Source organism: Sinocyclocheilus anshuiensis, unplaced genomic scaffold (assembly GCF_001515605.1).
Source record: "Sinocyclocheilus anshuiensis isolate Anshui unplaced genomic scaffold, SAMN03320099.WGS_v1.1 scaffold791, whole genome shotgun sequence".
NCBI classification, from domain to species: Eukaryota; Metazoa; Chordata; class Actinopteri; order Cypriniformes; family Cyprinidae; genus Sinocyclocheilus; species Sinocyclocheilus anshuiensis.
In genome coordinates this window covers 116,447-127,721 of record NW_015549595.1, presented here as the reverse complement: position 1 = coordinate 127,721, position 11,275 = coordinate 116,447, and the positions used below count along the sequence as shown (strand labels likewise).

Below are 11,275 nucleotides of genomic sequence, written 5' to 3'. Positions count from 1 at the left end.
CAATTAGCAGCAGACAGTGCATAGCATCTGCAGATACAGAAGTCTGAGCACACCAAAACACACCTCAATTTATCAAACGAACACAACAGACAGAAAGTCAAACACACCACTGGGGAAACGAGAAATAACTTGCAGCTTCCACACCAATGCCGGCATTTGCATTTAGGCAAGAAAGCCTTATTATACGTAATTAATTGGCCGTTATTGTTCTAAATTAGCCTGCTACAAGCCTGGCCATTAATCTTCCATGTGGTCTGATTGGTAATCCATGGCTGTTTGCTCTGAACGGACAGCTCTGAAATGTATTGCTAGTTTTCTTTCTCTCCTGACTCTCTTCTTAGCAAGACCATTAGTATGGGCTCAATTCGGCATTTAACATTTAGCTATTAAATCCACACGGTGCATTTTCAGAAAAACATTCGCCTCCTTTGTGATTAGATACCATATGAAGGGACGGAGCCTTACAGATAAAACCACTCAATTTCGAATAAACGTCCAAACATATCTGGAAGGCCTGCAAGGTATTTGAGGATTTGTGAAAAATGAAAGTTAGAACTCATGTAAACCACTAAGGGTTTAAAAGCTGCACATGAGGCCCCATATTATCCTGTTAGGTATTATCTTCAAGAATCAGTAAGTATACCATATGCTGTTAAATGTTTAAAAAATCCTCATATGCACACTAAAAGCACCTCATTGTCTGGCAGCTTGCTACAATGCGTATCGTACCAATAAAGTATTACGTCATGTGAAAAGCATTAGTTACCTTACTATAACCGGCAAATGGTGAGCCCTTGGTGTGTTGTAGAGATAAAGTTACTCTGGAAAGGGGGTAACTATAGAAATGTGGTTTTGAAATATAGTCTGTATGCCACCGGGTGGGCTAGACATCAGTTTCAATCTCATCTTATTTAATTCCGGTCAACTCTCTAAACTAGATGTGGGGCATGGAAAAACCTACAATTCATAATAAGAATATAGTGCAGGTTTTCATAACATGACAATGAGCTTTGAATCACCAGGCAAAAAACTGCACTTTACCAGCCAAAAATTCAAAATGAACAAATAAAAATTAAGTATAAGATAGATAAATAAATACATGCATGCATCCCAAATTCAAGGGAAGATTCATCCAGCATCAGACTGATGATCCAGCAGAACTTGCAGCAATCAGACTGCAAGCTCAGCAACAGACAGACACAGTGCTTAAATCACTGATCTTAGATCAGCAGGGAGCAGTCAGCCAGACTCTCACTGTAGGGCTGGTAGGGAGCCCCATTTAGATCAATAGATAGTGAGTAACCGCAAAACAAAGGGGAAATAGGGACCCTGAGAATGCTCTAATTGGATTAGCTAAATGCGATTCCATTCCTGCAAAAATCAATGTGGTCAGTAGACTGAATCCCTTCTTTTCTGTCCAAAAGACACTGTTAGTTTTTTTCCCTCCCTTCGATACTCTCACAGCTGTCTGCGTAAGTGTACAATAAAGGTACACAAAGAGAAACTCAGGAAAGACAAGCAGAATGACTCTCTTGTTTACAGTTAAAAAATCTAAACATAACATTAAAAGCAGCAAAAGCACCTGCGAAGCAAAACTGTGTAACATACTTTATTTTGAAGAAAAGTGTTGTATTTAGTTTTGATCCCCTGACAGATTTTTTTCACTCGCTGGGCTTATTCTTAAAATTAGAAAAAGTGGAACAATACAATAATAATACTAAGCTACTATACAATAATACTAAGATGAAAGAGATTGCCATCTTAGAAATTTCTGTAAGACGGCTAAATAAAAAAGGTTGGTCATTAAACACTCAGGAAATTCTTTAAACTTTGCTTTTGTGATGGTATGATAAGCTTGCAAAATTAATGTCAAGAATGTGAATGGTTTATCACTGTCAATGTCAATGTTACTGTCAATGTTATTCATGTTCTAAGGCCAGTTTGCATGCCGGCCTATGGGTTTATTCAATACAGACTGACTGCATGCATGCCTCTATCTTTACAAGCAATGTTCCAGTACTGGATCCCATTGTCTTCTAAATCCATAGTATTGCTGTTGTCAAGTACGATAAGCAGCTTCATGACACCACAAAATAGGCTTGATGTTGTTAGATAGGCAGGTCATTTCTTCCAACATCTCCATTAGGCCCAGAATCACACAACTGTCAAAGACGACAAGCATCTTTGTTTTTAAATCTGTTTTTTGTTGGTTAACAAGAAGTGTTAAGAATGTTAAGAAAGTGCAAGAAAATAAAGATTGAAAAGAAGGTACTGCTTGAGCTGCAGGGTATAAGAAGTCTTCCTATAAAACACCATAAAGTCTCTTTACTTTCTAGAGGCCAAAAATGGGGAAGGGATATTAATAGTGGCATACAGTATAGGTCAAGATAATCACACAATTCACCCTCAAGTTATGATACAATTACAAATTTTTAGTTTATATATGAGCAATATCACATGAGTAGCAGTGAGATATGGCCGTATATCAGCACGTGATTCAGCCGTAGGTACAGTAATCACAGCTGTGCTGATATACAGCCATATCACACGGCTACTCGTTTATACAACAGTTCGACCGCATGAGTGTGTAAAGACATAAAAAACAACAACGGAATGTCTTTAAAAACCCCTTTTGTGTGGAACTACTTCCTTCCGCCATAGATTCAAATCTCAGTTTGACAGTTTACAGCTGAGACCAAGCCTCGTTGCTAATTTGAAAATGTCAGTTTAGAACCATCAGGAACACACACAAGATTTCCCAATACTAAAAACTACTATTAAATACTATTATTATTTACATAAAATATTATTTATTGAATAATAATAATACATAATAAACAACAACAGCCATCATAAAAGTTGCAATTCAGTCAAAAATACAAAGGCTGCGGGGCGGGTTCATGAGCGCTGAACAGCCGCTAACGCCCTGGAGCTCACATCTCCGAAAACAACGAAGCAAATTTTCAAATCGATGTTATCTTCATTAACAAACTGCACATCTGAAGTCTAAACAATTACATTCTCGCCTAAAAAAACTCTTAAAACTACATTCTGTGAAACAAAAACAGTATTATTTATAAAATGAGTGAAATGGTTGGAGATCTGTTATCACCAGAAAATTGTACTCCTGGAAAAGGCTCTGAGCCAATCAGATTCGAGGACCAGAGAGAAGAAAAAAAACTTAAAACGTATCTTTGATCATCAAAATTACACTTTTAAATGTTTTTCTTGTGAAAATAATTTTCTCATGCCTTAAAATAGCTTGAATGTAACTCTACACCCTTGCCTCATTTACTATACGCTGATCTATGAATATGCAAATTAGTCCCGCCTCTACTCAGTCACACCAGCCAGCGCCTCCTGATCCACTGAACTGTAGTAAACGCAAAACAATGGCATATTAGTGGCGAGCGGTGACTTTTTTAACCAGGTATGCTGAGTGATAAGATTAAGCCCCCCTCCCCATCGCTTTTAAGACACACTCAAAGAGGAAAACACTGTGGCAGGTGTCGATTTAAAAGTATGCACATTCCTAATTTATTTGTAAAGGAAATTCATCTCTAATCCTTTTTCTATAGTTTGAGGTAGTTATTCGAATGCTAGAAAACAGCTGCTTTTCTGAGTAAAAACCGCCAAATAAAGTAGTTACTTTATGATATATTCAGAGGGTGGGGAGATGGGGGATTCCCCCGCACTATATGTCTCTGCATCGACTGAATGATTTATTTATTAATTTATTCATTAATTCATTCATTTTTATTCCCAGTAAACTCCCACCCGGGCGACACTACTCCAATAATAGACCATGCAAAATAAAAAAAATAAAAATAAAAATAAATGAATACATCAAATTAAATAAATAAAATAATAATAATAATAGTAGTATCTTTAAAATATTGCCAAGTAATGTTGCAAACAACAATAAAATCAGAAAATGACTTTAATTGTAAGTGACACAAGTATACGGAAAATATACAGTTATGATGTCTTTTTTTTTTTCATATGATTTAGTCGAGTTTCGGCAATCGAGATCTGACAGCAACAGCGGATTTTTCCACTTGGGCGAGCGCTTTGCAGACAGCTTACCTCGCTCATGAAATCTCCTGCAGACCAGCAAATCACTGAGAACGCGCTATAATCCTGAAGAGTCACAGCAATAGAGCGGAGGAGAATCCGCTCGCCCGGAAGCAACCGCAACTGAAAATTGCCGTTGTTTTCAAATAAATAATTTTACATGCTTATTCCCAACACTTTATTAAGCTTTAAGTCACATCTCAAATGACAAGATCAACTTATAATCATGTTTATATTAATTAGCCCGTGAACTCATTCTCTCAGACAGCCTGGGTATGTGGAGCATTCGCAGCTTATATGGACGGAACGCCACTGTGGCATTCATGGATAATGACTGATAAAACTATATTTTTACTAGCGGACAACTACAGTGAATACTGTAACATTCATTAAAGTTACTTACTTGACGATGTTGTGTCCTAAAATGCCTTGAAGACTCGAATGCAGCCGTTTGTGATTCTTAATTCGCGCCCGCGAGCATACGCTTCTGAAGTGCAGACGCAGCTGCGGGAGAGGTGCGTCTGACTCCGGGCTACTTTTACACTGTTGCCACGGGTTATAATGCAAGTTAGCGGTTCTAAATTCACATTGAACCACAGCTTCATGGGTTTTTTGCTCTGATTTATTGTTGGTTTTGTGCTGGTATTGGTGTATTTTGCATGCTAGTGATAGGAATCGATCACTTGACGTGATTGGTTATTGGATTGTGACGTAGCAAACCGAGGGCCGCTTCAAACCGCATTTCTGGGACTGCCTTTGGGAAACTACAGTTTTAAGGAGAATATACTCAGCAATGGTGTTGATTAATAGATTGGCACATAGTTTGTCTAAAAGCATATTAAAAACACCACATAGACAAATAAACAACAAAAAACTTGATTTTCACTACAGGGGGACTTTAAGAGATTTATATATAAGTTAGCAGTTGTACAAAATGTAAACTGATCAGCTTTTTATCTGTGGTTTGTTCTGTTTGTTGTCACTGTGTGCTCCAGGGTGTGCCCTAAATTATGGTGACCACTACATTGAATGATCTGTTAGGCCACTTATATGACATTCTTCAAAAATATAAATTTAGTATCATATCAATATCAATTAAAATTTCTGTAGAGGGCAAAATTTGAATAAGATATAAATGAGAATGGAAACCAACCTGTTTGTTCCTCAGTATCTTCTTTTTTCACTCTGAATGCTTCTTCAGTCCTCATGTCTTCACACTCCACTTTAATCAGTTCCAACATTTTCATGTCTTCACACGTCTCTTTAATAAATTCCAACATTTTAATAAGATATGACTAAATTAACTTTTGAGAATGGAAACCAACCTGTTTGTTCCTCAACATCTTCTTGTTTCACTCTGAATGCTTCTTCAATCTTCACGTCTTCACTCTCCTCTTTAATAAACGCCATCTTTAAAAAGTCACATGGATCTCATTTGCTTCATCGGGAGTTTTTTTCTGTGTGTTTTGGCAATTTTTGTTTAAGATAAGAATAATTAACAGAAAGGTACGTCTTATTTATTACATGGCATATTTATTGGTTAATAGATTATACTTAATAAATCACACTTTTATGAAAAAAAAAATTTGTATTGATCTGTAAAAGTTGCCATCATACACGTTTGTGTGCTCATTGCATTGTGCATTTACATTTTTGGAACAACGTGTCGTCAACAGGTCTTCCAGCCAATTCTATCAAACCTTTACAATTAATCCAGAACGCAGCAGCAAGATAAATTTTTAATGAGCCGAAAAGAATGCACGTCACGTCTCTGTTTATCAATTTTCACTGGCTACCAGTAGCTGCTCGCATAAAATTCAAGGCATTAATGTTTGCCTACAAAACCACCACTGGCTCTGCACCCCTTTACCTAAATTCATTACTTCAGACTTATGTCCCCTCTAGAAGCTTGCATTCTGCAAGTGAACATCGCTTTATTGTGCCATCCCAAAGAGGCACAAAATCACTTTCACTCGCTTTTTCATTAACTGTTCCCTCCTGGTGGAATGACCTGCCCAACTCAATCCGAACAGCTGAGTCCTTAGCCATCTTCAAGAATCGGAATTCTTCCATCTTTATTTGACCCTCTAACTCTAGCACTCTCTATTCTAAATCTATTCTTTATAAATAAATAAAAAATCCCCCCAAAAAACTTGCCCCTTTTAGACTTGCACTCTATTCATTTACCTAACTGCTTGTTTTCTTTAAAAACAAAACAAAAAAACGAACACTAGCTTCTCTAATCGTTTTGTATTCTATCTACTTGTTTTATTTTTATTTATTATACAATTAACAAAAGCAAAAAAGGCCTCTAACACTAGCTTGCTCTAATCTTTTTCTATTCGATCAGTTTTTTTTATTTATTATATAATAAAAAAACCTTGCTACGTGTACAGCATTAAGCAAACTGAGACTTGTTATAGCACTTGTATATCATTGCTCTTTTGTTGATTTTGATTGCTTCCATTGTCCTCATTTGTAAGTTGCTTTGGATAAAAGCGTCTGCTAAATGACTAAATGTAAATGTAATGTAACCGTGTGGTGATTCGAGCGCGTCGAGACAGTGAATCATTCATGTCAAATTCCGAAAAACAAATATTTCTCCATCACTTCTTGCCAGTGACCGAAATCCTGTTCACGACAACCTGATTCAAAATATAGAGAGCAAGATGAGACGCACCTTTCCGTTACTCATACGCGGACGCACAAAAACGAAATTAATGATAGATAAAGCACCTTATAATACATTACTATAATTTACTATAAAATATACAAAAAATAACTGAACGGTCTGTATAGATTTAAACACCTTAATTGCTTAAAACACAAACCTTTCTTCAGCCAAAGCACAACAGACGCAGCCTCATGACGTCACATCGCTATACCAAAATAAAAGTCTCGTTCACACGCTGCGGTGTCTCAAATCACAAGCATAGAGCGCATAGAAATTTACAGGCATAAATATATACACAAATAATAAAATAGATATCAAAGGAATTCAGGATTGAACTTTTGGTGGAATACATATTTAAATTATGTTTTTATAGATGTAATACGTTATTGTCTAATGATGTACTGAAAATATATTGTGAGATTCTGTGTAAAAGCCAAAACTGTGATGTTTGGGTACAGAAACCATTTATACCAAATATACCTGTATTAAAATGCAAATTGTGTTTGAGTTCATAAAGCAGAGTTCATATTATTCAGTACTGAAGCGCACATACATTTTTTCCCCCTAATATTATAACTATGGCCATGGAAAGTTAATTTGAGTTTTTTAAAAATACCTGAAAATATGTATAATATGTATAAGAATATATAAAAGAAGAAATAAAAATAAGAATGTCAAGTTTAAATGTGATTCCTTAAATACCAAAAAGTATTTAAATACCAAAAAGTACTGAGTATCTGTTTGGTTTCTTCCATTTGAGTAAACCGTTTCCAGCTGGTGGATCGACTTACCTATCTCAATTTGAGCAGCTGTGTCTTTAACCATTTTCAAAAAATGTCTAAAGGCACATCTTTTTTGTCAGCACCTGACCAATTAATATTAGTACTTACCTATTCTATTTTATTCTATTTGTTTTTCTAATTTATATATTAAAAACATAATAATACCTTGTGTACTATTCTAGACTAACTGAGAATTTGTCACAGCACTTGTATACTGTTGCTCTCTTGTTGGTCTTCTATTGCTCTCCTAATTTGTAAGTAATTTTGGATAAAAGCGTCTGCTAAATTATAAATGTAAATGTAAAAGCAGTTATGTTTCTGAAAGCCAAAAGCACTTTGAGCCATTCGCAATGTTAAAAGGAAAATGTAATATAAAAAAATAATAGCTTTAAAGTTTCTTTTATGTTTGTTTGTTTGTCTGAGTTTATGCAAGTAATAATTTAAAATCTTAACAATATGGATTATACATTTAATATACTAATTACTTAGTAGAGAAGAGGAGAGAAGTATCCTCAACTGAACAAAGCTGAAAAATAACCATCTTTTTTTATAGTGTGCAATTGATTTACAGTTGAGATACAGGTTTTCACAAAAAAACTAAATAAATTATAAAATGATAAACCTCACCATTGAGCCTTTAAACCTTTTTTTTAAGAAAAGGAATGAGTCAGAAGTATAAAGTATTATATTAATTTAAAACAGGGTTATGTGGGTGGATTTTCGCATTGGTCTAAACAAAAACTGCAGACTGGATTACTGAAAATGAACATTCATTCTCTGCCAGCAGGAGGTGCTTTTGGAACATCACAAATATAGCGGTTTCCCCGGTAACGGCTATATAGAAAAGCTCATAAATGCTGCTTTATCAGTTAATATGAAAATGGCATCAAAAATTTTTCTGAAGACAGTCGGTTCCCTTCAGAGATTCATTAATATAAAAACTTGAATTAGTGAGAATGAAAAGTGTGAAAAAATTCAGATATTTTATATGAACTTACCTATTGTCACGACACACACACAAGGATAACCGGAACTAAGGAGAGAGGAGACAGCAGGAAACACATCCACGTAACGAGTAGACCAGACAAAAGGGAAACTGAACAGGCAGGAACTTAAATACAAGGGTAATTAATAGAACACAGCTGAATGGAATCATAATTAAACTAAACAAGGACAGGAAAATGACCAAATAAGGAAACACAGAAAGGCACATGAGGAGCAAAACACACACAAAACACATACCAGAGTCTGACATATCTCTCCCCCCTCCTGGAAGGCGCCCGTTCCGGGATCCATGACGCCCTGATCCGCAAGTAGCAGGTGACTCGGGAGGCCATGGCGGAGCAGGGAGTTCAGGAGGCCATGGCAAAGCAGCCTCCGAGGCCCTGGCTCCAGCCCCCGCCTCTACGGCTGGAGCCTTAATATCCCCCCCCCAAAAAAATACTTGGGGATGCCTAGATTGTACATTCGTTAATGTGGTGCATTATGGGATTTAATGAGTGTACTTGATAATGTCTACTATGGTTTTGGACACCACTACAAATGACATAATGCCAGCAGGGGTCAATCATACTGTCACGGTTCGCAGGTTCATTGACTCTCTCGCCCTCTCTCCGTGTGTGTGTGTGTTCCCTTCGCTGATGAGCAGATCAGGTTCAGCTGTGGCTCATCAGCTTCCCTATATAATCAGTTGCTTCCTACCTCTTGTTGTCAGATCGTTGTGGTAGAGGTGTGGAATCTAGCCCTGGCGGAGCTCTCGTGCCAGTCAGTCTCTGTTTCGTGCTCTGGACTATAGCTGTTGTTCCGACTGGATTCCTGTTGTGGATTTATGAAACTTTGTATCAGCACGTCCAGGATTATCTCCGGTTGCACCCGTGAAGCCATTCCTTGTGTTCTGTTTCCTGCAAGTTTGTTAATAAACAGTTTGTAAGGTCCGCCCACTGGTCCAACGACGGTAGCCAGTGATCCGGTACTAGCCCCCGATAGCTAATATAACTCCGTACAACTTAATTAATGCTGAAACAATATGCATGGTTAACGTAACTGAGTACAACTTAAACTAAGGTCAAGCGGTTAGTCAGAAACCCATAACCTCACCTGATGTGCCCATGCTCCATCTAACCTGAGATTTAGTATGTACTTAACCCTGGACGCAGCTTTGCTACTGTGACCTTCTTCTGATCCAGCCAAATGGCATCAATAATCTTACAAGTTTTATGTGCACTCGCGCTTGAATCCTCTGTTTATTACTGTAACGGAACGATTTTTTTTCTCAACGTTTGTCTCCCACCAAATGCAACTATGACATTGGTAACCGAGAGTTGCTGTTGGTTAAGTTAGCGCTGGAGGAGTGGTGTCACTGGCTAGAGGGTTCGGGGGTTCCCTTTATCGTCTGGACTGATCACAAGAACCTTGAGTACATCAGGTCTGCCAAACGTCTCAACTCCAGGCAGGCTCGGTGGGCACTTTTTTTTGGTCGCTTCGATTTTTTGATCTCTTATCATCCGGGTTCCAAAAACATTAAACCCGACGCTTTGTCTCATGTTTTTGATCACTCTGAGCGCCCACTCTCTCCTGAGTGCATTATTCCTGAGAGACTAGTGGTCTCTACACTCACTTGGGAGATCGAGTCGAGTTCGCACTGCTTTAGAAGGGGTAACGCCCCCGTGCGGTTGTCCACCGAGTCAATTATTTGTGCCGGAGTGTTTCCGGTCTGACGTTATCCAGTGGGGTCATTGTTCCAGCGTGGCTTGCCACCCAGGAGTTAATCATACCATGTTTCTAGTTAAACAGTGATTCTGGTGGCAATGTATGGCTCGGGACATTCAGGGTTTTGTTTTGGCCTGCTCTGTCTGCGCTCGTGGTAAGACTTCCAATCGACCCCTAGGGGGGCTTCTTCAGCCGCTGTCGGTGCCTTCGAGACCCTGGTCCCACATCGTGCTAGATTTCGTTACAGGCCTACCGCCCTCTCAGGGCAACACGGTTGTTTTGACCGTGGTGGACCGGTTCTCGAAGGCGGCCCATTTTATTCCCTTGCCCAAAATACCTTCTGCCAAGGAGACAGCGGTTGCTATCATGAACCACGTCTTTTTGCATTCATGGCCTCCCGACGGTCGTGGTTTCCGACAGGGGACCCCAATTAATTTCCAAATTTTGGAGAGAATTTTGTAAATTACTGGGAGCGACTGTCAGTCTATTCTCTGGTTTCCACCCTCAGAGTAACGGTCAAACAGAGCGGGCCAACCAGAACTTAGAGCGAATATTACGATGTTTGGTCTCTCAGAACCCTACCTCTTGGAGCCAGCAACTCTCATGGGTTGAGTATGCACATAACTCGTTGCCAGTGTCATCCACGGGCCTCTCGCCATTTCAGTGTAGTTTAGGGCAGTGAAAGGTTCCCAACCTTTCTTTAGTCACGGCACCCTTTGGAAATTTTAACAAATTTGTGGCACCCTACAAAATTTATTTTGTCACAATATTTGAATTTCTAACTTCAATATGATACTTTGAAAAGTATAGATATTCGGTGCAGCAGGGAAGAACAGCAGAATATACTGTCATACAGATATTTTTTATATTATAAAAAAAATTTGTCCATCAATGGTGGCAATCAGTAGGCTAATTTCTAATGAAAAGACCAATTCATATGACAGATTTTAATGTAGGCTTTTATTCATATGTAAACATTGTGAGATAGCTAGTTATAATGGTAATTAAACAAAGTTTTGATTTTACAGCTGGGTAA

At 38.0% G+C, this 11,275-nt stretch overlaps 1 protein-coding gene across 2 annotated transcripts in view; it reads right to left on the bottom strand.

The window, feature by feature from the left end:
• The window catches only part of LOC107658374 (gastrula zinc finger protein XlCGF8.2DB-like), a 49,246-nt gene extending 43,809 nt beyond the window's left edge, over positions 1-5,437 (bottom strand). Inside the window, exons 1-2 of one of the 2 annotated variants that reach the window (XM_016446887.1) lie at positions 5,400-5,437; positions 5,228-5,335 (exon numbers count right to left, since the gene is read on the bottom strand). The gene's annotated coding sequence lies outside the window, so the exon portion shown is untranslated. The remainder of the gene's footprint in view (positions 1-5,227; positions 5,336-5,399) is intronic. The other variant, XM_016446888.1, reaches the window with a different exon arrangement.
• Positions 5,438-11,275: the final 5,838 nt, after the last annotated feature.